Below are 27764 nucleotides of genomic sequence, written 5' to 3' on the forward strand. Positions count from 1 at the left end.
GTGAGATTTTGAAACCTAAAGGTTCACCCCCAGTGACACACGTTCTCCAGCAAGGTCACACCTCTTAATCCTTCCCCTGAAGTTCCACTCCCTAATGAGTAATGATTCAAATATATGAATCTAGGAGAGTCATTCTCACTCCAACCACACCTGCCACAACCTGGTCCTCATGGGCTCATCTCCACAATATAGTACAAAGTGCATTTAGCCCAACTTCAGACATCTCTAGAATCTTTCACATTCTCAATGCAGTTTAAAGTCCAAAGTTCCTTCTGAGACTCAAGGCAATCTATTAATTATAACCTCTATAAAGTAAAAAAAGCAAATTATGTATGGTATGAAAACACATTACCGTTACAAAAGAGAGGAATGGGGGCACAGTGTATCAATATTGGACTAAAACAAGACTGAAAACCCACAGGGCAAACGCCAGACTCCACAGCTCCATGTCTGATGTTGAGAGCTTAGAAGGCTCCACCCTTCTGGCTTTGCTCACTGAAACACATGTCTTTCTCTTTGGCTGGTTCCATTCCTAGATGTAACTTTCCCTGGCAGATGTCTTCATGGCTCTGGCATCCCCAACATCTTGGGGTATTCAAACAATCCAGGCTTCACTTTCAGAGTGTGTCTTAATTACTTTTCTATGGCTGGGCTAAGACACCTTGACCAAGACACCTCATAAAAATAAGCATTACATTTGGAGCTCATGGATCTGGATGGTTAGAGTCCTTGACTCTCATGGTGAGGATCATGGTAGCAGGCAAGCAGGCATGACACCAGACCTGTAGCTGTTGGCTTACATCTTGATCTATAAACGTGAGGCAGAAAGAGCTAGCTGGAAATGGTCTGTGATTATGAAACCTCAGGGTCCACCACCGGTAACACAACTTCCCTCAACAAGGCCACACCTCCTAATCCTTCCCAAATAGCTTCACTAACTGGGGACCAAGTATTCAAATATGTGAGCCGATTGGGGAGGGACATTGCTATTCAAACCACCACACACAGCTTCATGCGATAGTGTCTCAGGATTTCCATGTAGGGTTTCCTCGGCTACATACCCATCCTTATCATTTCTATCCCACCATGGAGGAAGATTTCACAACCCCCTTACTCCTGTATCTTTCCCGACTCTAAAGCCAGAACCACACATACAACACTGCCAGATTTGACTGCCTGCTTGGGACAGGGCCTAGCCCCCTTGAATCTCATTTGCAGAAGCTTTCTTTTGTTGTTGCTTTTTAGGACCAGACATTTCCTCGGGCTTCCCATTTTTGTAAGTTGGATATGGGTGGGGTCTTTCCCTAAGGGCAGCCCTTACTTTATTTCCTTTTGTATCAATCCCCTCCTTGATCTCCTTTTCTCTTTCAGCCCAAGCCTTGGCTCTAGCATTAAATTTCCTGATGTTATTTTTCCTCTTAAAACTGTGTGTTTCCTTCTTTGCCCCTCTTGTTCTTTTCCACTGTGGACCATATAAGAGTGACTACTAGTAACCATGCGACAGCATCAATATTAGGACATCTTGAAATCTCCTCACCAAGGAATTGAGTCTATTGCTTTTAAATTGAGTCTCAGGCAGATTCTTGGGATAAAAGCAGAACGAATCTATATCTTTTGTCAAAACATCACAAGAATGGTTTTAAGCACAGTTGCTACTACCATTTCCTCTCTGAAACCTCTTGATCTGGATCTCCATAATCCATATTAATCTTAACTCTATCGTCTTCCAAGCTCCTACTAGGATGACCCACTAAACCCTGCTCACAGTGTTGGACCTCTTTCCAAGTCCAACTTTCAAACTCTCCTATATACTTCCTCAAACCAGCGTGCTCAGGTCTGCCACAGCAATAGTTCACTGCCTGATACCAGCTTCTGTCTTAGCTTTTATATTGCTATGATAAAACACCATATTATAAGGTAACTTATAAAAAATGTTTAATTTGACTTCAGATTAGGAGGGTTAGAGTTCCTGATGGCAATGAAGCAATACCTGAGAGTTCACATCTTTTTTTTTTTTTTTTTTTGATCTTGGAAGACGATGTTTACAAATCACCATTTCCAATGGAAGATTTTTATCCAGAATATGTCAGAACCCCTCGGATCTGAACAGTAAGAAACAATCAGATTGTAAAGTGAACTGAAGAAGGGCATGCATGGATGGAAAATAGCTCATGAGAAGATATACAATTTCATTAGTCATTAAGGAAAGGTAAATTAAAATCTGTAAGAGTGTCAAAATGAAAAAATACCAGAATACCAAGCGATGGCAGCGGTGCAATGGCTAGAACTCTAGGGTTCTCCTGGCGTGAGTGCAAAATATCTAGTCACTACTAAAAATGGCTTCAGAGTCCTTAAAGTTAAACGTGTTTCTACCACCACATCCAATAGCCCTCATCTACCAGTTTACCATAGAAAAATAAATGTCCCCAAAAGCACATCCCAAATGAAGCTGTTCCTAAATGTTTACTGCTTCTATTCACAGTCACCCCAGATAGGAAACAACGTAAATACAGATGTCCCCCAAGGGGACTGGAGAAACAAACAGTGGAACATCTCAACAACGGCATTCTCTTCACCGTGCAGAACCAGCCACTGAATCATGCAGAGCCTTGGATGAATCTCAAAGTCATTAAACCAAGTGAAAGGAACCCACCAGCCTCACAGGGTGGATTCCACTTAAGAGAATGTCTCTGGCAGTCAGCACATCACAGCTAGGCAGCAGCCTGTTGTGGGTTCCCTGTTAAGGTTCAGAGGGGAGACATGAGGGTGGCTTTTGTTTTGCTTGTTCGGTGCTTTGGTTTTGAGGCGGAGTCTCACTGTGTCTAGCCCAACCTTGCCTTGGAATTGGCAATGCCTGAGTCTTTGGAGTGCTGGGATTATAGGTGTGTGCTGTTACACCCAGCCCAGAAATGTATATTTTCATAGCGTTGGTTGTAATGGGTACTGCATGAGATCCTTTTTTCTTTTTTTTTTCTTTTAGCTGCTTTTAAATTTTTTTTAAAAAAATTTTTTAAATAAAGCAAACTGTCTTTTTCCACTATACATACTAATCCAGTTCCCACTCCCTTCCCTCCTCCCATTTCCTCTACTTACCCCCATCCCTCTTTTCATCTACTCCTCAGAGAGGGGAAAACATATTGCTTTGGGGAAGATCCAAGGCCTTCCCTACTATATCTAGGCTGAGCAAGGTATCACCCAAAGAGAATAGGTTTCAACAAAATCCAGTACAAGCAGTAGGGATGAATTCTGGTGCCACTACCAGTGGCCCCACAGTCTGCCCCAGCCATGCAACTGTTAACCACATTCAGAGGGTCTCGTTTGGTCCTATGCTGGTTCCTTCTCTGTCTGTCTGGAGTTGGTGGGCACCCAGTTAGCTCAAGCAAACGGTTTCAGTGGGTGTCCCCATCATGGTCTTGACCTCTTTGCTCATATTCTCACTCCTCCCACTCTTCAGCTGAACTTTAGGAGCTCAGCTCAGTGCTCCACTGCAGGTCTCTGTTTTTATCATTTGCTGGATGAAGGTTCTATGGTAACATTTACGATGTTCATCAGTCTGACTACAGGGCAAGGCCAGTTTGGGCACCTTCTCCTCTGGTGCCACTCATAAATGAATATTAGCTATAAACAAAGGCTACTGCCAGTGGCCTCTTAGTCTGCCCCAGCCATGCGACTATCAACCACATTCAGAGGAACTAGTTTGATTCTATGCTTGTTCCTTTCCAGTCCGGCTGATGTTAGTGAGTTCCCATTAGCTCAGGCAGACTGTTTCAGTGGGTGAACCCTTCATGGTCTTGACCCCTCTGCTCATATTCTTATTCCTCCCACTCTTTGACTGGACTTTGGGAGCTCAGTCCAGTGCTCCAATGTGGGTCTCTGCCTCTGTTTCCATCAGTTGCTGAATGAAGGTTCTATGGTGGTATTTAAGATATTCATCAGCCTGACTAAAGGGCAAGGCCAGATCAGGAATCCTCTCCTCTATTGCTTAGGGTCCTAACTGGGGTCATCCTTGTGGATTCCTGGGAATTTCTCTAGAGCCAGGTTTCATGCTAACCCCATAACAGCTTCCTCAATCAAGATATCTCTTTCCTTGCTCTCATCTCTGTTCTTCCTCCATCTTGACTATCCCATTTCCTCAAGTTGTCCTTTCCCCTCCTCATCTCCCCTCCTCTTCCTCTTCCAACCTCCCTTCTCCTCCCACTCCAATGTTCCAAATTTTGTCAGGGGGTCTTGTCTATTTTGACTTTCCGAGTGGATCTATGTATGTTTTCCTTAGGGTTCACCTTATTACTTAGCTTCTCTAGGATCATGAGCTATAGGCTCAATGTCCTTTGCTATAGCTAGTATCCGCTTATGAGTGAGTACATACCATATTCATCTTTTTGGGTCTGGGTTACCTCACTCAGGACGGTGTTTTCTAGTTCTGTCCATTTGCATGCAAAATTCAAGATGTCATTGTTTTTGCCCACTGAGTAGTACTTTATTTTTTTTTTTTATTTTTATTTTATTTTTTTTTTTGAGTAGTACTTTAATGTGCTACATTTTCTTTATCCATTCTTCGGTTGAGGGGCATCTAGGTTGTTTTCAGGTTCTGGCTCTTACAAATAATGCTGCTATGAACACAGCTGAGGAAATGTTCGGGAGTTCACATCTTGATCCACAATCATGAGGGAGAAGGGGAGGGAGAGGGAGAGAAATTGAGGCTAACTGAGAATGACCCGGGATTTTGCAATCTGAGAACCTCTCCTCAGTGATACTGCCACCTTCTCTAACAAAGCCACAAATCTTTAAATCCTTTCTAAGCAGTTCTGTTGACTTGGGATCAAGTATTCAAATATATGAACCCTTGGGGCCAGTCTCATTCAAACGACCACAGGCTTATATATGGCTTATAGTTTCAGAGATTTTAGTTGATGACTACTTGGTACTGAGGGACTGTTTAACAGCACAGTCAATGTTAGAAGATCATAGTAGAAGAGGTTGTTTTTTACTTACTGTAGCTAGGAAGCAAAAGATGGGAAGAGGAAGAGGTTAGGGTCCCTGTACCCTCTACAAGGGCATATCCATAGTAACCCAACTCCTTTCCTCTGCTAACGGTGCCAAAGACTGTCAACCAAGCCTCTATTAATTGGCCTTTTTGGGGGACACTTATCTAAACCACAACCAACACATGGAAGAAAAATTAAACAGGAAGAGAATGAGTTAGGGACTAGAAGCTGTCAGAGCTGTGGAGATAATGCCACGGTTCCTGGCTTACTGAGTTTAGTTTTAGGAGTGGCCCAGTCATTTCTCCATAGTAGATTTGAAGCCATCATGGATATTGATAATGTTTGAAAAAGGAAATGTTATGGTATTCCTATTTCTTGACAAGGGAACTCATGTGAATAGACATGAACTTGGATGTTGATTTTAACAGATACCACAATTTGAAAATGATAATAAGAATATCTACGACGTTTTCCATAGTCAATTATATAATAATAGTAGATGTTTAGTTAGAGATATTTATCTGTATGTGTCACTATGGATTGAATCCAGGGTCTTGTACGTCTTTTGCTGTTGAACTACATCTCTAGCCTTTGATTCTATGACCCAGGATCTTGCTCTGTAGCTCAGTCTGGTCTTGAGTTTCCAATCTTTCTTCCTCAGCCTGCCAAATATTGGGATCATGCCCAGCTGTGTGCTATTTATCTTTGCTATCTTGGGTGGCTTCTGGAAGTGGAAATGGTGCATTGAAAAGGAAAGGGTGTGGCTGGTAAATATCTCCTCGCTGGGATCCATGTTTCTATGTAGTCTCATGAAGATTAGAAATCTAAAAGTTTAGTTTTGTGTTTGTGGTTCTAAAGGGATTTGAAGAATGGGGCATGGCTAAAGGGCACTGCCCAGTGGTTCAGATACTTGTGAAGGTACCTTCTGCAAATAAATTCCAACGTAGAAGGCAATTTTCAGTGGGGCTAGGGAGATGGCTCAGTGGATAAAAGTGGCACTGGCCACTCTTCCAGAGGACCTCAGTTCGATGACCTAAATGGCTGAGTTCAACCCTCTGTAACTCCAATTCCAGGAGATCTGATGCCCTCTTCTGGCGTACTCAGGTACTGCATACACATGGTATCCATGCCGTCGGGACACCCATAAGACTTATAAAATAAGAATAAATAAATGAATCTTCAAGGAAGAAGTTGAATTGTTTCTAGAGTACTGAACTCCGCAATTCCTGTTTCTCCAAGGCAGCAATAGAAAGGAGGTCAGAGGTCAGAGGTAGCTTACCTCTTGAGTAAGGTTGATGCCAGGAGCAGTCCAACAGTTCCTGCTTGTTAGAACAGCCGCAACCACGGCTGCAGAAAATGCTTAGAGAAGCTGCTTCTACTGTACTCAGATTTGGTGACCGAGAACTCTAAGCTCATCTGACTGCGTGGAACCATGGAATTTTAGAACCCTCTGCTATTAAAGCTGATGAAACCTCAGAAGTTTCCAGTTCAACCTTTCCATTTTTCATCTATGGCAGGGACACCTAGAGCTGTGTCTAAAGGGACAATTGGATCAAACTTATACATTTTCTAACTTATCCCGACAGTCATAACAGACAAACCGGTTGTGCGCAGAAAGACATAGAGACAATTTCAAACAGGGTGTTAACCTCTTGGTACATGATTTTAAATATCAGTCATAAAAAAAGCCAAAGTTTAGAGACCCAGATTATGTTTTATATCGCTCTGAATATTTTAAATGGCTTAGAATTGAATTCTAAATGCCCAATTTATGGGTATCACAGAGTGACAAATCTGTCTTAAACATACAAGGACTATGCTATTTATAACCTACAGATACCATGAAAAACCTAATTTACTCACTGCATAAGTGTGACAGATGGGATGAAAGACAGGGCTTTGCTTGATTTATAAACTTCAAAATATTAAAATAAGGCATCCCCAAGCAAGGCCTGCTTCTCGATGAACATTTATCTGACGCTGGGCGCTTCCTTGGCATAGGCGGCCTCTGGTTATCATTAGACCGCTTTTGAAAGCACCCAGAAAACTGTCTCTAGCTCTGGCTGAGCAGCTCACCAGGTGGGGAGATCTGCCAAGAGGAAACTCTAAACTCATTGTACTTTTCCTAGGAAAAGACGTGGAAAGAAGCTTCTGGAGACGGTGTGTGTGAGGCAAAGCAAAGCTTTCAGGGACCAGATGCTTCCAGACTTCTTGGCTCATCTTGCAGTTTTTTTTGGGGGGGGTGCACAGAGTACAATAGAACTGTATGTGGTAGGGTTCCATGGAGGAGACACTCGTGAGAGGAAATGGAGAGGAAGTCTGGTAGGGCTGGGAGAGTCCTCAGAGGGTAAGGTAAGCTTGACAGTGAGTGAAAGAGGGAGATTATGTTCATGGCAGCAACCCGATTACCAACCAACCCCAGTTTAAGGAAGGGTTGACAGTGTCCTTGAGGAGTGTTTGACCCTACTGGGCTGTGCAAGACTCCCATGTCTCCCAAGAACATGGACCTGTCTGCCTGAGTGTCCCGGCTATCCTCAGACCTTGGAAGGCAGCTGATGGTGCAATGTGCATGCTCATGGCTGCTCCTTCCAGCCATGGGGCACGTTAGGAAACAACCAGTTCTGTCTGCATGGTCTTCGTGTCTCACTGCATCTCCTTTCTCTTCTTATGCATACTCTCCTTAGACGTGTGCGTGGAGAGGTTTAAGCACTTTTTATTCCCTTTAAAGTTATTGAAATTATTTGAATTATATGTTTTTGTTTTGGAGGTGGAGGTATGCAACATTGTATACAACATTGTTAAGGCTGATTTTCAACTTGACAGGATCTACAGTCATTTGGGAGGCAAGCTTTTTGGAGGTCTCTGTGAGGGAGTTTTAGACTGGATTAGTTAAGGTATGAAGACCAACCCAAAATTTGGGAGCACTGTTCCATGGGTTGGGGTCTGGACTGAATAAAAAGACAAAGGAAGTAAATAAGGTGTTAAGTGCAAAGGCACGTGTTGCCAAACGTGCCTGCTTGAGATCCCCAGAACCACATGGGAGGAAGAGAGAACTGGCTCCTACAGGTTATCCTCTGGCCTTCACACATGTGCTTCCCAAACAAACAAACAAAATACATCAATACACAAACAAACGAACAAAATAACAAATGAATAAATGGTAGTTAAAAATAAAAAATGAAGAGTTGGAGAGGTTACGAGCCCTGGCTGCTCTCCCAGAGGACCCAGGTTCTATTCCCAGCACCCACATGGCAGCTCACAATGTCTATAACTCCAGTTCCAGGGGATCCAGCACTTTCACAAAGACATACATGTAAGTAAAACACCAGTGCAATAAATAATTCTAAAAGTTAAAAAATTGAGAGAGAAAGGAAACTTTGATCGCGCCCTCTTCCTAACTGAGGATGCGTTATGACCTGCTGCCTCATGCCACCATGATAGATGGTATCCTTTGTTAAACCGTGAGCCAAAGCAAAGCCTTTGTTCATAAACTACTTCTTGGCACGTATGGTCACAGCAATGAGAAAAGTAATTAATAGAAGAATTGGTATCAGAAGTGGGGTTGTTGTGACAAACTGTTTTATAGGCCTTTGTTACTGGTTTGGGGGAAGAATGTGGAAGAGTTTTAGACTCCAGATTAAAGTAGCCTAGAATGTTGCAGGCAGAGTTTAAAGGCCATCCTCACGGCAGTTTGGAAGGTGAGACTGTGGACAGAAGCACTAAGAGTGGAGGCCTAGCTCATGAAGTTCAGCGGCTTTATACAGAACTTGATTCGAGGCCCTTTCAATTACATTTTGACAAAGAGTTTGTCTGAATGTTGCCAATTTCCTGACAACTTCAATGGGGCTGAATCTGAAAGCAGTGGACTAGTTTGTTTGATGGAGAGAATCTCAGGAGAGGACGCTGTTTATGCTAGGTCAGAATTACAGCTCGATGCTCACACCCAAGTCTACACACTTTACATTTGGCATTGTGATGGCCGGTGTTGATTGTCAACGTGACATGATCGCTAATCACCCAGGAGACAATCTTCTGAGCATGTCTGCGAGGTAGTGTCTAGACTGGGTGAGTTGAGGCGGGAAGATCCACCGTAAATGTGGGTGGCATCATTGCTTGGGTTTGGGTCTGGTCTGAATAAAGAAGAGAAAGGAGACCGAGGGTCAGCGTTTGTGCTTTCTGCTTACTTACTGAAGATGCAGTCCAGCCAGCTGCCACAGTCCAGCAGCCATGCCTGTCTCACCGTGATAGATGGTACTGCCCATTAAACTGGAAGTCAAAGTCAGCCTTTCTTCTCGTATGTTACTTATTATCAGATATCTAGTCACAGTAATGATAAGAGTGACTAATAGAAGCATAATTCAATACATGTGTATAAGGTATAAAGATCAAATTAGAGCAAATCCCCACAGTAAACCTTTTTTTCTTTAGAAATTCTCAAATATTCTAAAGTAGTACATATTTATGAGAGTATATTGTAATATTGTAATTTATGTGTATGCTATATCAATAAAATAGGATCATTAGCATTTATGTCTTGAAATGATTTAGTTCTGCAGGGACTCTGATGTTCATAGTGTGATGAACCATGGCTTTTGCCTCCTCTGTGTTTACTGAAAGACTTTCGGAGCCAGTGTGTGCGTTCACAAATCTGTAGCTGGAGGGAAGCTTGTTTTCAGTGTTTGAAAGCTTATAAACCTTGTGAGACATCGCCTTTCATCCGAGCTTCCACACTTTGTACTCAGAAAACTTTGACATGGTGTCCTATAGCTTGTAATAGCATTATATAATGTCGTGTTTGGAAATGTCTACTTTTAGATATATTTGGCAGCGATAACTAAGCAATTTGGCACTTAAATCTCAACTATAGTGCATTTAAAAGATGTAGGATAGCATAATTAAAGATGATGCACACATTCATGAATTTTTATGTAAAGATCTACAGAATTTTTTCCGTAATATTTCTGTGTCTGTTGAGAGCAAAACTCTTTTCTAAGACTCAATCAAAAGGCAAATTTTTGTTGTTCATTGTACAGTATCAGAGATTCAAGGCAGTGACACCTTTTGAGAGAAGATCCATAGGGAAGGTCTCCTGTGATGAAGGCCCAACACAAGACACATGGGCACATTGATTAGGGCTCCATCCCTTGCTATTGTCCCATTTCCCTGACATTTACTAGAGAGCAGTGGTTTTCAACCAGTGGCCATGTAAAGCATTAATAAAAATTAATAAAACTCAGAGAGAGAAATTGGAGTGCAGGCTAATGTCGTGGAAAGCAAAGCAACCAGTCGCTGGTTCTTACCTTGACCTCAGTCTGAAATTGGCGATCTTGCCTCCAGGTTTCAGAATGAGACTGTGACTGAGAGCTGTCTCCTCCCATTTTATAATCCTCTCTAGGTCTGGGATTAGAGGCATGCATCGCCCAGTTTTTATAGCAACTAGTGTGACCCTGGGATTTAAGGTGTGTGCACCACTGCCTGGTCTGTAAGGCTGGCCAGTGGGGCTTTTTGATTCTCTGATCTGCAGGCAAGCTTTATTTATTAAGACACAAATGAAATGCCAGTATAGTCGTGACCCCTCTGAGGGCTGAACAACCTCTTCACAGGGGGCTCCTAAAATAAGCAGAAAACACAGATGTTTACATTATGATCCATAACCATAGCTGAATTACAGTTTTGAAGTAGCAACAAAAATAATTTTATGGTTGGGGGGTGGGTGGGTCACCATCACACGAGGGATTGTATTGAAGGAGCACAGCACCATGAAGGTTGAGCACCACTGCTATAACGTCTTAGTAAAGATGGTGATGTAGAGGGGTTGTTAGGCTTACTTTGTTCTTGGGGTGCTGGTGAGGAAGGTTCCCACCCAGCCAATCCCTACTCAATTGTTAGGACATAAAATTTACTGTCTTGTCTTTCTTCCCAGTGTTCTGTGACACCCGCTGAGCTCTTCTCGAATCTCAAGAAGTTATTTGCTGTAGGTTGACTGTACATCTCCAAATTCAGGCTGTTTTCACCTTGACCAGGAACTGTTGCCTGTGTGGTAGCCGATATTGCCTCTCGGTCCTTTATTGTGACCCACAGAAAAGTGAGTTGTTTGTTTATAATGTGTTCAAGGTTTCTTTTTTAAAAAAAGATGTGTTTATTTTGATTTTACGTGTACAGCTATTTTGCCTGCATGTGTACCTGTGCACCATATGTGTGCAGTGTCTATGAAGACCAAAAGAGGGGGTCAGATTTCCTGGAACTGCAGTTACTTATAGAGGTGAGGTGCCATAGAGGAGTTGGGTTCTCTACAAAAGAACCTGATGCTCTTAGCCACCGAGCCATTTCCTCGGCCCTCAGAGCCTTCTTAAACTTTTTAAACAGGGAAATTAAGCAAAACTGTTTCCTTAATTTTACTAATCTAGAAGTGCATCACTGCCTGCTGGAAATCTAAACCTCATGGCCTCTTTTGGACCTAATAGCGGAGCCGCCCCAAGCACCCCCTCTTCCATTACAGTGTTCAAATTGTCACGCAGGTTTGTTCTGGCTGCCGTTTACCCAGAATACCATGCTGTCATTTGGCTTTTATCTGTGGCTCAAGGATATTTGGGCATTTTCCTCTATTTTCCACAAATGCAGCATATTGCTATCACTAAGCTTATAGACTAAGCTTTTGTTTGGGAAAATGATATGACTTTTCAATTGCGTGAGATTTGGTGCCACTAATATACTTTAAAATAACATTTTAAAATTGCCTTTTCTCCCTACTTAGACATTAAGTTGCTTTTCCAACATACAAATTTTTATGGATGAGATTTCCATTTAACATCACAATTTAGATTAAATTACTTTCTTTAAGTCCCATTGCCCCCATAGCCTACTTAGTTTTCTAATTCCCATACGCTGCACGGTTGCTGGAGAGACTTCATGGATGTAATGTGACTGAAGAGGCAGCCTTTCTTCACAACACAGAGCAATCTGCTAAAGGAGTAAATATTACCCATTTCTATTATTAGAGCTGAAATGAAAATTTCTGGTGCTGCATTTTCAGGATGGGACATAATTAGACAGCAAGCCCGGGAAAGTCAGAAATAGTGGAAGCGAGGTCGGACGTAGCGGATGCGAGCGATTGCCATCAGCAACAGTAGAGCTGGTGCCGTCTGCTCAGCCTGGCTCCTGCCTGGCTCCTACAGAGCCCCAGGCCATCTCATTCTCTGTTTGAATTATAGGGTGCCATGCGAGTTCGCAGATAGTGGGGTAAGAAAGTATGAAGCAAGGGTTTCAATTCTATATTGGTTTTCTGGCTGAAGGAGAAAGGGAAATTCTTGATTGATGTTTCAATTCTCCTCAGCCTCCTGCAGACACACCTTTCCAGATCTGAAAGCTCGCTGAATGGCTCTTCATGTTGTCAAGAGAGGCTTCTGCCTTCTTCTTTCTTGGCTTAAATTAGAATTGTATAAACAACAGCAAAATACATATACATACACACATGCACACATACACACATACCTACATATGACTCCCATTCTTGTCAAAGTGCTATTTGAATTAATATTGTGTATAATTCCTGGCAGGAAGTAAGAGTGAGAGAGAGAGAGAGAGAGGTTTGTGATATGTTTGTGTGTGTATGTGTGAGTGGATGTATGTGGTGTAGTATGTTTGTGGCATATATGCATGTATGTGAATGTGTGTGTGTTTGTGTGAGTGTCTGTGTTGTGTGTGGTGTGGGTATACTTACAAAAGTAGCTGGTGAGAAAACAGGCTAACTAGAGAAACCTCCACTAAGATTTTTCAATATGCGTGTGGTTTTTGTTTGCTTTGGCAGAAAATGTTCTCTTAGCTCTAAAGCTAAAAGTCAGATTAATTTTAAATATCTACTTGTCCAAGGACACACTCTCCATCTTCAACAGTGCTGCTAATGTGGTTACCAAGTTAATTCCGTAATGGAGGGCATGTGTAGAATTAAACTCAGCTTTCCTTATTCAACTTGTGCATAATCCCTGATGCTTCACAGCCTGACTCTTCCCATTGCGTAAGCAGCTTTCCACTGTCCTTTATCCATATTAGGCCACAACATGCTGAGGCTTCCAGAAAAAGCTAACAGGGCAGCACCGCACACTCTGTGTGTTTTCATGAATACTGGGTAAACTGACGGCTTCACTGAAGCGGGCTGTCTTGTACCCAGTAGAAAGCGTCCCTCTGAGCCATGGTCTTTTGATTTAAAAGGATGCTAACCTCTGTCTTTATTGCAAATCACATGTGGGTTGTGGAAGGGAGTGGAGGGAGATCAGGAGCGATGTCTTTAATGTCAACTCTGCCATCAGTGAGACTCTGACGAGGAGGGAATGCTGGACCTCTCTGGAATCCATTCCCTCAGGTATGAAATCGTAAGGGGTTTATTTCTTCATTATTGTGGATTATGCGTGTTCGAAAGCCTATGAGAGCTAGCCAAGAAATACTAGTGGAATGGTTTGGTATGTTTGCGACTGGCCAGTGGATGTAAGCAAACTCTTTTGAGATCACATCTCTTAGGCCGATGGGAAATTATCCTAGTGAGAAGAGGAATGGCTGAAGTCAGTCTTTTCTTGTTTGTAAGACACAGTCTATCAGCCTAGAGAAGACGGCATTAGCTGACATGCCAGTAGCTTTTAAGTGACCTCTTTCTCTTTGTTAACTGATTGTAATTCACGCACAGGCCTGACCTTTGGAGCAGCTGCCAGTAAAGAGACCTGACAATATCTTCCCAGATCTTGTGCTTAAAGGTACATACCCTTACACTGTTCCAGAGCTCAGGGTAAACCAGCTCTGAGCACTTTATGTCTGACTGTAAGATCTCACTTCTAAAAGGACGTGCTGACATCTGGGAATGCTCACATTGCTTCTTTGTCAATAATACTGTACTCCAAGCCTTCACTAGCCAAAGACATTTCAGAATGTTTATTTATGGGGCCAGCATAAAGGCAGCCTAAAGTTACAATCATGAATATAAGTGTTGTACAACAGGTTGCCGAGATTCCCTGAGCACCGACTTTGGGCTGGGTCTCATATATTACACAGGTGCTATCTTCTATAGACATTCTTCACTTGGCATCTTATAAACAATTTTATAAAGGAGGCAAATACAGCATTAATTTTGCAGATAACGTAACTAAGGCTCAAAGAATCAAAATGACTTCTTCAGCCCCAGCATAACTAGGCACCATTAAAAGGAGAATTCAAATAGTTCATTTTACCATAAAACTTTGTTTCCACTGGTGCTGCATAGTTGTATCCCACTCAGCCATATTTATTTATTTATTTGTTTACTTATTTTGGTTTTTCGAGAAAGGGTTTCTCTGTGTAACAGCCCTAGCTGTCCTGGAACTAGCTTTTTAGACCAGGTTGGCCTTGAACTCACAGAGATCGCCTGCCTCTGTGTACCAAATGCTGGGATTAAAGGTGTGTGCCACCAGACCCAGCTAACAGAGTACTTTTTAATTTACTCAGGTAGCAACTCTCACCTTCGTTCATAAACAATCTTTGGAGCAATTCGCACATATGGCGAGACAGTCAGCTCAACGATGCGTTCTTCACCTGAGCACGCTTGGAAAGGAGGCTGCTTCTGTCCCATTGCTGCCCTCCGGTGTAGAGTCAGCAGACACTGGCAGGGAATCTGCAAACCCTGATGTATGCAGGTAACTTGTCATTTCCTAAATTTAAGGAGAGCTTTCGAAGTGTAACTCACCCTCTTTCTTCCCGTTGAAAACAAAAGTGCCTCTCAGCCCACACCCGAGCAGACTCTTTCCCCAACAGGACCTGTAAGCTGGAGGTGCTTGAGAAATGAACGGAGACTGAAAGTGTTTTTGTAGCCCACTTACCCCTCTGGGAGACCTCTGAGCACAATACAAAGAAGCATCCTTTCAACGAATTAATCCAACAAGTTGGATTTTAAATATGTTAAGTTGCTGGAACAAATGCCATACCATTTTGTGCTATTCCATTCTTTTAGACTCCTGAACGAATGGTATTTTCCTGTGTTCTGACCCATGCTGCTAGTACACTGGTAGGTTGCTGTAGTGCAGAGCACCTGAATGTACCCAGAAAGATCATCCCCACCACGTAAAGCATTTGTACGTTGCGAAATGCTTCCCGCAAAGGTATCTGTGTCCTTGCAGATAAGGAGGCTCCCATTTAGATAAACCGAAAGAAAAACAAGCTTGACAATGGATAGAGCCTTTAAAAAAATAAACAATCTGATTTTCAAATAGCATTCTAAAGTCGCTGTGGAAACAGCCGCCGTGCTGTCAAAGCGAGGTACCATCTTAAATGACAAGGGCCCAGCGTGTGTTTTAGAGTCTCGGTTGTGTCAAGGCTTTGGGAGGCACGTAGAGTGTTAAACAGAATCTTTTTCTGTAAGGATGTGGAGTAACACTGTCTGTCTAGTTTACTGGAATTTCTTCTCCAGCCCTTGATCAAGCTTTGGTGAAGGTAAGGTGGTTAGAGGCACCCCTCAACTTCTTTACCTGGTAGGTATATCTGTCCCGAACTTCTGATGGGGGTGCCCTGGTGCATTGCCAGTCCTTCTGACTGCTGGCCCCAGGACGCTGGGTAAGTACCACCCCTGCCATCTCTGCTCCTTACATGTTCTAGAACATTCTTTTCATCTAGGCCTTCATTCTCCCAAGGTGACTGAGGTTAATGTGGTAAAGTAAGGACTGAGATTGGGTGGACAAAGCAATCGCTTTTAAACAGGGTCCTCTGAAAGGGGCGGGCTTTCCTGGAAGGGTCTTCAAGGGAGCATGCTCACACAAACTGAGTTTTGTCAGACGGGATTTTGAGGTTGTGAGCCCTCTAGTTCCAGCCTTTCTCTCAGTAAGGATTTCTACTGTTCATGGCAGAACCTCACCATCTTTCTCAGGACTTTTTGACGTGAGTGCTTTGACCCAAGAAAGTTTCCTCTGTTCCTTGACAAGTCCTTGTTTCCTTTGTCAGAGGGGCCTACTGTTCTCCAAACAGCTCAGAGAACCTCTTCGGCAATTGGGAAGCAAATATTAAATCCGTAGTAAATGGACATTTCCCAAAGGCCCCAAATTCCATGCCTCAGCTTGCTCAGCTCAGCTCAGCTCTTTGGGCTCCTCCGAAGCACAAGGAGATCTGGGCACAGAGGCCCCGAGACACTTGGATTCCAGCCTGGGTTCCTGAATGAGATGTGTTCAATTCGACCGGTCAGGCTGGTGTGTAAGGCTTCACTCTCCTGTGTTAAGTAACAACCATGCTAGTGTTCTGGGGCAGGGCGTAAGCCCAAATCCCAGTCATCTGCTTGCCCTGAAAGAGCAGAAAGGAAGGGCTGCCACAGCAAGCCAAGGCTGCCCTGGGAACTTGGGGCCGGCGAGCAGTGTGACAGCAGCCTTGGCTCTAGGCTGGGGCGCACTATCTGTGGTAATATATTCACTGTCCCTCCGGTTCTTTGGATAAAGATGACGAGGGTGACATCTGCTCCAGAGCTGCCTCGCTCAGTGGCGATCCTGATGATTTAATGCCTTTTCAGACGTGTACCACTGCTGGTCCCCCTTCTTTGGTTCTGACTTTAAAGGAACTCAGTGGAATCTCTAAGCCTTCCTTTATGCCTGATTTTTTTTTTATTCTGAAGAAATAATTCGGAACACGTCAAGGACAAGTGCTGTCATCTTAGAAAAAACCAAAAAAAAAATGCGATTATATTATAAAGCAGTCCCCCAAATCTTTTAATTTCTTGGATGGTTTTGAAAGTAGCTGTGTGGGAACATGATGTCTGAGATGAGGGACAGTTTATAAATGAGCGCAAAGGACGGGGTGCCGGGACAACGTGGCTTCTTGTTGGCATTGCTAGGAACTCCAGAAAGGAAAAGGGGACAGGAAAAGTTTACCAGACTTTGATAGTCACCCTGTGCAAGCATCCGGGTGAAATCACAGCCAATTACTATGTACAACTTGTGCCTGCACTTCCTCACCACCCTCCAACCCCACCCCCCACCCCCAGCCTCCAAATTCTGCGGGGCTTTAAACCCTTCACCCAGAACAAAGATTTGTAGGGTAATGACCTGATTTAGCTGTAAAGAAGAAGTAAATCTGGCAGCTGGGACAAGAAGACATAATAATCCCCAAAGTTCACACCAGGCTTTGTTTCCCTCTTTTATAAAAAAATTAATGCAATAAAACCAAATACACACAACACACACACACACACACACACACACACACACACACGAGGGCTCTGTATTTCAGCTCAGATTACTCTGCTTGAGAGAAAAGGGCAAGGGAGAAGGGAGAAGGGCTGGAGGTGCTAGAGAGAGTTGAAAGAAAGACTTTTCATCCTGAGACGGAACAACTGAAGGGAGGGGGAGAGAGAAAGCGAGCTGAGCTGGCCGCCCCACGATCTGCCTTGCTCCAGGATGGTGCGGGAAGGAGATGGGTAGACAGAGCGCACACTGAACAGAAGGGGCACCGGGGGCATCTGGAGAGGGCTTCTGATCTCCCAGGCATAGCTCATGCCCACAATTCACAACGTGGTTTCGGATACCAAGTGGATAATTATTTCGCTTTGCAGTTTCAGGTTTGATCCCCGGCGCCCCTGACCTCAAGTGACGATACACCCACTGTGTAGTGCAGCACAGGGAGGGCGGGACCCAAGTCCTCTGAAGCAGTCTGACATCTGGACATGTGACCTCATCAATTAGGTGTCTTTGTGTTTCATCGTGGATGGAGCGCTTTGGGCTCATTTTCCCCTTCTGCCTTTGTTCAGTGTGAAACTGCGTTATAAAATATCATCATCAGAGTGTGGTTCTAACAGTCCTAACCGCTGTTCTTCAAGAGAAAAATAATACGGGGGGGGGGGGGAAAGCAAAAAAACCTTAACTTTGAAAGCGAGGCAAGTATCGCCCAGTGCAAAGAGTATTGATTTAATGGTCACACATAATCCTGTGAAATTAGTCCTGAAACAGACACTAATTTTAAAGAGCACTACCATTAACATATATCTCTGCTCAGCTATGCGGCGAACAGACTTAGGAGTCCTGGACAGGGAACTGAGAGGCCCATGTGTCCTTGCCAGTCTGAAGTTGCTGTGTGGGTTAGTGACAGTTTGAGTGCTCTCGGCTATAGGATTGGATTCCTAAGCAAATTCTCTCAGCTCCCAAAGACCCAAGTGATAAACATCGCCTGTCTGTGTTTCTTTGTTACTTCCTTTGGGTCTCGCCAGCTAAGCGTCGGCTCCACCGTGAGCAAGTGTGTGGAGCATTGTGGGAGAGCTGTGCTAATGGACAAAGGCCTACTTTGAAGGTCATAAAGTATTTCTCTCACACGGGTGATGAACAGCGGTTTGGAATTTCCTTGGCTCTGTCTCGCCGTGTGCTGTGATGGCTCAGTGTTCTTCAGAGACTGCCTATCTTGGCTCGTTGGACTAAATGAACGGCAAAGAATGGAATTTGCGGCTAGGTCAGGGTCTTGCAATGCATTGTGAAACGTTCTCTGGTGAGGTTTGCAAGTGATCGTTAACGTTAGAACCCAGCTATTAGTCCTAACTGGTATTCAAAGTAAGCTGGGATTGAACCCAGTGAAATCAGCAGGGTTTTTTTTTTTCTTTTCCAGTTTTTGTTTTTTGTTTTTGTGGTAGTAATGGGTCTGAACTAGAGTGCCCTGATTGGGAAGCAAGCATTCTCCCACTGAGCTATAGTCTAAAGCCCAAGCAGGTCTGTCTGTGTCTGTCTGTCTGTCTGTCTCTCTCTAAAAAACACTGATGGTTTTATCAAGGACTTGCATCTTTCTTCCTTCCTTCCTTCCTTCCTTCCTTCCTTCCTTCCTTCCTTCCTTCCTTCCTTCTTTCTTCCTTTCTAAAAGCCACTGATAGTTGTTATCAAGGACTTGCGTGACAGAAACAGGAAGCTGCACTCACAGGGCTCGTGCGTGTCCACCGAAACGCAGGCAGAGGCAGCAGTGCGAGTGTGCCCTACTGGACTTTTGAAATCACACTACTAGACTACTAGACTGTGGAAGCAGAAAGCAGAAAAATGAAGTCAGGTGGCGACAAGTCATGCTCCTGCCTTTATGAAGAAAGCAATGCATGCAAGCATCAGGTAGGAACTAACGGCTGGGACCCATTTCCGGCAGGAAGCGTGATTTGGGTTTGTATCGACCTTGCTCTGCCGTTCCCCAGCGCAGCGTCCTGTCTGCCTAGCCTCCTTCTGGTGCAGGCACAGTAAGCAGACTGTGTGTTTTCTCACCTCTGTGAGGGTGGTTTGAAGGTATGAGAATCCACGTACTGAAGATTGACAGTAGGCCGAGGCTATGGAATCCACAGTTACGAGACATTTGGGTCGTTTAATGTAGGGCAAACAGGATGCATATCGAATGCTCCTGGGGCTCCTACTATATTAAAGCTTAGTACGAGAGAACGTGTTAGTCTTATAATGCTAACACAGGGATCGTGAGAATGTTAAATCTTTGGCAAATGTTTGGGTTCCTAAAGAATCAAATGTAATCTAGTGGAATTTCCTGTTTTCCAACAGCACTGGATAAATTTATTGACCTTTCCAAATGTTACTACACACACACACACACACACACACACACACACACACACACACACTTATTTAAGACATAGTACCAAAGTAAATGTCAGTGTGGCACTGTGTAGTCACACAGACTAAGGTTGCTGGGACTAAATCCATGGGTAGACAAAGATATGATTTTGAAAGCAAGACTAGATGGCTTTAGCCATCTTCATTGCTTCCTGATGGTATCTGCTTCGATCTTTACGCAATTATATATCTTATAAAAATTGAAAGCCTGCACAAGAAATAAGAGGGAAATTAATCTTGTGTATTGTAGAGTGGGCAGGAGCTTGTGTTTGGAATCTAAGACGTCGAAAAACGTGAGTTTTCCTTAGTCGGTTAACCGATCCCCAACTTGGATCACCTTTGAAAGAGAAATTTCACTTCAGAACCTCGTTTGAAAACAAGGCTTGCAAACAACACAGGAACAAAATCAAAACGCCCGCATCAGACCGCGTGTTTTAAAGACACTGCTTCCTGTGATATGCTACTAGAGCCACTCCTCACTGCCAGGAAAGCATCCCTCAAACACATCTGTCATAGGATGTATAACCGTGGTACCACAGTATGTGTTGCGAGTGCCAGTGATTATTCATGGTCACAGCCTCCAGGAGTTCCTAGGTACTCTGGTGCTAACCACACACATAGGGTCTGTCAGGTAAAGACAAACTGTGCTGCCGACACGGGTCAAGGGATATGAGGTGTGCATTTGCACAAAAGGGGCCTCATCGGTGCCACTGCAGAGAGAAAGCACTTTCTCTGGGCTTCCTCGTGAACTTGACAAAATTACCAAAAGAACGTCAAATCTCCAACTCAGTCAAAGCCAAGGAAATCAAAGAGCAGAGACGTCCCACACCACACCAGGCTGCTCGCTTTGGCCACAACCTCAGTGCAGACTGTCGGCCCGTGAATGGAAGCTTCTGTTTTGTTCTGAACCAAAAACATCTTGGAATTGTGAGTTGGGTGAAAAACGTAAGCCATGTTCATCCGTCTTCTCTTGGTCCAGTTGAAACTTTGCTAATGAATGTTCTCGAGGCGGTGAGTGATCTTCTTTTCTGATCTGCTGCTAAGTGTATCTTCAAAGCTGAGGTTGGGAACGTCCCTAGGAAAGGGGCACTGAGCAGCGGAGCTGTTTGATTGGCTGCGTGTTCTCCTCAGGAACCGTCCTTTATGACCAGTCAACAAACACAAAATAATTAGGGATGTGGCCATGGAGGCGCAGCCAGAGGCTAAGTGGCATTTTCAGGGTTTTAAATGCGTTAGAAGGGAATCTGGAATTGAAATTCAGAGTGCTTAGCTTCTTCCTGATGACTGCCACCACCATGCCACTCTATTTCCTTAATCACATAAAGCCAGTGGTTCTTGACTGACCCCTAACCTATGGCTCCATCAGGCAAAATTTGGAAACCCCCAGGCAGTGACCTGCTTTTCAATGGGAGAACTTATTTACTTCCAGCTGGAACACATCAAGAAAAGCCATTTCTCTGATAGCCTCTTTCTTGCCAAAAGACTGGAAAATAACTTATTAGAGAGCCGAACATCTCGGGAGCCGCAACAGCTGCACTGAATAGAGACCAAGCAGAATGACCGGACACTGTGAAACCGGATTGACGGAAACTGATGCGGTCTTAATTCCAGGCCCCGCTTTGATCTTGCTAACAGAGGTCCTCAGAGGGGAACTTGAATGCCTACATGACCGGGCTGACTTAGCTTGTCTGCTCATGGGTGAATTGCCTTTGTAGTCTTTGTGTATGTGGTGCTTGAGGTCACAGTTAAATTAATAATAGGGACTTGTGGCTGAATGTTATTTTTAGACTCTCTTTATAGTTCACATTGCAAGAGTCTTAATTAGACCATGCAACCTATTGGGGAGATAAACCCAGTTAAACATATATGTGTACACATATGAAATGATGCTGTTCTATAAAAATTACAGGGTGCTAGGTTCAAATAATACAGTGTTTGCAATATGTATTCCCATCACACTACTGAATAGTTTGTAATGTAATGAATTGAATGACTTAGAAATAGCAATATTTGCCAAATACATGAATTTAGTAATTACTGTTTGCACGTAGTGATGGTTATCCTTTAGCAGACTGACAATAGCTTCAACAGAAAATTTCCTCTGTACCAGAGAGTTACAAAATGTGCAGAGTTTTGTTTCTGCCCCTTTATAAATTCAGTGTTAGGATCAGAAGGTGACAAAGTGGGTAAGAGTCTTCATCAGGAAGTACAAATGCACTGAGCAAGGTTCGGGTGCATGCTCTTTAATGCTCACTTGCCCGAAAGATGGGTGGGAGGAGGAGAAACGGTATGGACATGAGCATATATGTAGTTTGAGTCTTAAAAGTTCATGGATACTGGGCTTGGGGCACTTAGCTTTATTAACTTGTTTTAATAAAGCCTGCTGTGTGGCGTTCTATCAGCATTTTTACGGAAAAGATAATTTCTATCTATTTATCTATCTGTTGTCTATCTATCTATCATCTATCTATCTATCTATCTATCTATCTATCTATCTATCTATCTATCATCTATCTATCTATCTATCTATCTATCTATCTATCTATCTATCGTTTGTCTATCTATCTATCATCTATCAATCTATCTATCGTTTGTCTATCTATCATCTATCTATCTATCATCTATCTATATATCATCTACCAATCTATCTCTTTTAGAAATATCGTGCAATTTAAAAGACTGACAGTCAGTGGCTACACTAGTGTTTCAATACTTTGTGCAACACAGGGGATCTTGTGGAAGGAACATGAAGCTTAGCTTGACAAGGCTGAACAGTTATGTGTATTTTACCAGTGGGGAGTAGAGCAGGCCTGGAAGCTGAAATTTCCTTATTTTCTTATTAGATTTAATGATAATTTATTGTACTGAATATTAGAGAAATCCATGCAGAAGGACATGCCTTTCAGTCCGTAAAAGTGGAAAGACATCCCAGAGATACTACAACAGTGTTAAAACCCCTGTATCAGCATCAAAACACATGGAATCCATACAATGACTTTTTTTTATAATATTCTTGAACTAATATCTTAATTTGTGTCTGTGTCTGACTATTGAGACTTCCCAATATTTGTGATGCAAAGAAGACTGATTATAGATTACGAAATGAAATTTTTTGGTTTTATGGTTTAAGTCAATCCCAAACCTATATTCAGCTCTATCTGAGACCCCGACAGTGAGAGCCACAGAATGTACATTAAATTGTATCCAATGTCATTTATTTTTTTTGACTATACCCCCAAGCAGTTTAGATTTTTATAGCTGCCTTTATTTTATTTACTTAATGCATGTAATCAGTTGGTAGGAGGCACATGTGCTCCAGCGGTCTCATCCAAAGTGGTCCTTAGTTTCTCTACCACATTTTTATTCTTACTTATATTATTTTATTTTATTTTTTTATATCCCAACCAAAGTTTGCCCTCTCTCCCCTTTCCCCAGATCCTCCTCCCCTCTCTCCCCCCACCCCCCGCCATACCGCCCCATCTGCTCCTCCTGTTTCTCTTCCTACAAGGGCTGCCCTCCCATGGATAGCAGTCAGTCGGGGTATATCAGGTTGCACTGAGACTAGGCACCTCCTCTACTGCTAAGGCTTCAGGAAGCAATCTGGTGGGAGGAATGGGTGGAAGCTCTCTTTTCAATGGCTAAAAATTCTTTCGTGGTGTGCTAGAACCAAGCAAGGATATTAAGTTGGTTGTAATTCTATTAATAATCTTCATTTACAGCTGGGTCTGGAGTAGTATCACACGGATAGAGACTGTGAGGTTATTTGTAAGGTTATATCTGTCCTAGGAGAAGGCTGTGATCTGGGGACAGTGCCTCCCACAGGAGAGAGTGAGTGCCTTGCTTTACTCTGCCTGACAAGAATATTGGCTTTTTTCTTGTCTGATTTTTAGGTGTGACATCACTAAGAAGACACACAGAGATTATTGTGGTTCATAGGGTGAACTGTGGTTTAACAGGCTCTGAGGGGTTTCGAGGGCATAGGTGTTTCAGGACTAAAATTAGTAGAATCCTGGACAATAGGTCACTATATTTTAAATTTGAAATAATTATTTTTTCTCTCTCTTTTTATTAATTCTTTGAGAATTTAGCACATTTACCTTGATCCTATTCCTTCCCAGTCTTCCCACAGCTCCTTCTGGATCCACCCTCCACCTCCCCATCTGTTTTCAACTTATTGTCTTCTTCCTTGTTTTTTAGTAACTCAGAGTCCAGTCTGTGCTACCCACATGCCTGTGAATGTGGGGTCATTAATAGGGTGTGCGCCATCTACTAGGGACACATGCTTAAAGAAAACTGACTTTCCTTCTCCCAGAAACCACTGACAACACTCGGCTCCTCAGCTATAGGCTGGGGCTGGGAGCCCCTCCCCACTCCCTGCCACAGTCTTAGTTGACTTGATCTAGTTTAGGTCTTGTGCCAGGAAGCATGGCTGCCCTGACTTAATGAGTGTAGCGGCCTTGTGTTCAGAAGACTCTGTTCTGCTGCAGTCCTCCAGGACCTCTCTCTTAGAACTGAAATAGTTCTACTTTCACAGGGTGTTACAAAACAGATTTAAAAACTATGGAGGGGGCACACATCCTGCCCTGCTCTCGAGGGTGACAGTGAAATAGTATAGTGTGCCAACCTGTTTCAGCATCGGGGTCAAATGCCTGCAGGAGTTGTTGGATGAATGAATTGGTCGCCAAAGTCCTAAGTGTGCTTCTCTGCTGCTTGGATAAAGCTCTGTCCAAAATCACTGTGAGTGAGGAAGGGGTTTGCTTGGCTTATAGGCTACATTCATCATCCAGGGTACCAAGCAGGAACTCAGGCAGGGGACCTGGATGCTGGGACTGAAGCAGAGATCCGGGAGGCTCTCTGGTTTCTGCTTCCCTAGCTTACTCAGCTACCTTTCTTATGGAGCCCAGGTCTACCTGCCCCCCCCCCCATGACTCTGTAAACAGTGGGGTGGGCCCTGCTATGTCAATTAGCAATCAAGAAAAGGCCTCGCAGATGTGCCTACAGGGCAATCTGATGAAGACAATACTTCCCTTGAGATTCCCTTTTTACAGACACGCCTAGGGTTGTGTCAAACTGATAAAACTTAACCAGGACAACCAGAGAGTACTGGTGTCAGCTGAGATAAGCTTGTCATGGTTTTACACCCTTCCCGCAATAAAAACAAAACAGTCAAAGCTTAAGTGATCATATAAAAACTACACCAAGAGTACTTCATTTAGACTTAGGAAAGTGGAGAAAAGTATGCAAACCTTTAAACTGACCCAGGCGTTAAATAGACTGGGGTTATAAAATGAACATATGTGTGTAGCAGTTTCCTCAAAGATTGAAACATTCAGTCCTGCAGGGAAGCTCATTAAAACAGGAAGTAAGCAACTTGAGATAGCTTCAGGAAGTCCCTGAAAACTAACCAGATTCACTAGGCCCTTCCTTCCCTCCCCAAGAGGGTATAAGCAGTAAAGACTGTCAAAAGTCACTCCCAGACAAGCCAAGCTGCCTGGAAGAAGCATAATTGAGTCCATAAACCTGGAGGAAGCAAAGAAATCAACCAAACAGCTTAGGAGAGAAAGAACCCGTCGAACTACCAGGAACAGGCTCAGACTAACTGGAATATCGGGACAAAACACTCTCCAACCTGTTGAGCTGCCTACAGGCTATGCAGTAAGCTCCAGGTTCCCAGCTACGGTGAGTTATCCACCATACTTGGCTGGATTTTGGTGATGCAGCTGTCTCTGAGTCATTTCTGCTCCTGTAAGTAACCCCTCATCTGTATTTCTGTAAGTAATCCCAATAAAGTTCATTGGTTCATCAAGTTAGACTTTGGTGGTCAACTCTACTTTGGTCTGTCATCAATTCTCTATTTGGGGCGAGTAGACATTTGTTCATGTCTCCCCAGGAATGGTTGAAAGGAACACTATCAGCTCAGGACTTTCAAGGCCAAATTCTCAGCACAAGGGAGATTTATTTGCCCCAGAGGGACAGAGGGCAGGGATAAGAGACAAAGATGAGATAGAGGACTAGGGAGAAGGGGAAGGGGGCTAGAGAAAGGGGACAGAGATATTTGTCCTGGAGGACAAAGGACTGTCTCTGGATAGAGGAGACAGACGTGGCCCATTAGGCAAATGGCTGTTTATAAAGGTACGGGGAAACCCCGTGTTAGAATAAGGTGTTTAATTTTAATTGGGTGAGCCAAAGGGGGCTTTTGATTGCTGGACTTCAGTACTTTGATAACTGGACAGCCTCAGGAGGAGGGATTCTTCAAATAAGGGAATAGACCTTGGTGGCTAGCTTTAGGAATGTAGTCTAACAGTTCTTTTTTTTTTTTTTTTTTTTTTTTAGCAAGACAGAGGGAGAAGGCCACTATCTGCCAGAGCCACAGGCTTGAGTGTGTTAGTGTCCCTTCAATGGTGTCTTACAACAAGCATATAACTGTGACTTTTAGAAGAAAGGTGTGCCCTAGAGCTGTTTTGAATGATGATTAAAGTCTGACGTCGAAGCTCGGAAGTGCTGGCCAGCTGCTCCTGAATCATCAGATCTCAGGCTGGGGTGGCCTAGCAGGATGCTCTTTTCTTGGCAGCTGACTCCTAGGCTGAAAGTGAGCCAGGGTACCCCCCACCCCAATACAGACAGGTGTTGTTTATTTTGTTCTGCTGAAAATGATCAGTTTGGAAACTATTAATGTAATAAAGGCATGAATATCAATGATTCAAATGTAAGGAAAACCAGTTTTATCTCTCCTAAACCACCACCGTCACACACACACACACACACACACACACACACAGAGAGAGAGAGAGAGAGAGAGAGAAAGAGAGAGAGAGAGAGACATACACACACTCTCTCTCTCACACACACACAGAGAGAGAGACATACATACACTCACACACACACACAGAGACATACATACACTCACACACACACACAGAGAAAGAGAGAGAGACATACACACACACACTCACAGACAGACACACATGCCACCTACAGGCTATCAAAGTTTGCTTAGAATTTAGACAGTGCCAGGGAGAATGAATTAGCTAAAGAAAATGACCACCCTCCCACCCAACTTATTTCTCTTGTTTCTCAACATTTGTTTCTTTACCCGATTTCAGGTTCACACTAGAAGGAATTTAAAACACAACCTCAGTTACTGAAGCCCTTAAGACTGTCTTGTCTTTGACCTCATAGTCAACATTTACCCCACAACTATCTATGTCCCCTCGCCTTCCCTGCTTTCCTTTGCCTTTGTAGTTTTTCGGTTCCCTGTCGTTGCATCATGGAGGACCCACCTGCTCCACTTTTGTTATAAGCCTTCTCTTCAGTTTTTGATTAAACCTTTCTTTGAAGTCTGTGAAATTGGATACTAAATGACCTGTAAGAAATTAAAGAGAACTGTATTCCATTGTACTGCCGTCCTAAACGATACTCCTTCTTAAACCAATTAGGGGAAAATTTACCTCCCACTAACAGACTCCACAATGTGTTTTCTCTGTGCTTCTGATAAATAGCTTAACAGACTGTCTTTCTTCTTGGAATCTGATTAATGTTCTACCTTGCTACTTCATGGGCTTGATGTGTATTGGGGAAGGGTGCAAGTGTGTTTGCAACGTCAGCAAACACACTGCCATTACATGCTGGGCCTTGTGCCTCAGAGAAGAACAAAGTCATAAGAAAGGATAGCAGCTCGCCCTAGCTGGTACACTTCTCCAGTGAAGAGGCAGATCTTCACTGGGAAGCCGGAAGCATGCGCCTGTTCTCTGCGCTTGCGCCATAGTGAACACAGTTAATGGAAAACCGAGCCAACCAGAGTAAGACATGAACTTCAATGCTGAACAACTGCCTGTGACTGCTGCTTGTACCTCTGTGCTTTCAGTTCTGTCCTGCACAGTTGTGCTTCAAAGGTTTAAGCAGCTGTCATTGTTCAGCCCTGTGTTTTCCCACCTCTTAGGACCCCGATGGCGTAGCTGTCCTCCGTGATTAATGGCACCCCACGCCCTGCACCTGGGGGTGGCCCACCTGCAGGGAGATTCCTAGATCAGAGGGACACACAGGCAGCTTGTCTCCTTCTCTACTCCTGGGAGGGTTGGGACTCCCAGCTTCCTTTGTAAAGTGAAAGAGCTGAGTTGATTTACAGGACAAATAAAATGTGAGAGGAAGTGGGGTTAGCTGTTACTTATGACTGAGAGAGATTTATGAGATTACATAGTAACTG

General features: G+C 43.5%; 1 long non-coding RNA gene across 1 annotated transcript; it reads left to right on the forward strand.

The window, feature by feature from the left end:
* Positions 1–13075: 13075 nt before the first annotated feature.
* On the forward strand, positions 13076–22005 carry LOC146891463 (uncharacterized). The gene is made up of 3 exons (XR_015735118.1): positions 13076–13344; positions 14454–14641; positions 17533–22005. It is a non-coding gene; the product is annotated as an uncharacterized LOC146891463 (long non-coding RNA).
* The last annotated feature ends 5759 nt before the right edge of the window (positions 22006–27764 follow it).

Source organism: Myodes glareolus, chromosome 16, assembly GCF_982192425.1.
Source record: "Myodes glareolus chromosome 16, mMyoGla1.1, whole genome shotgun sequence".
Taxonomy (NCBI): Eukaryota; Metazoa; Chordata; class Mammalia; order Rodentia; family Cricetidae; genus Myodes; species Myodes glareolus.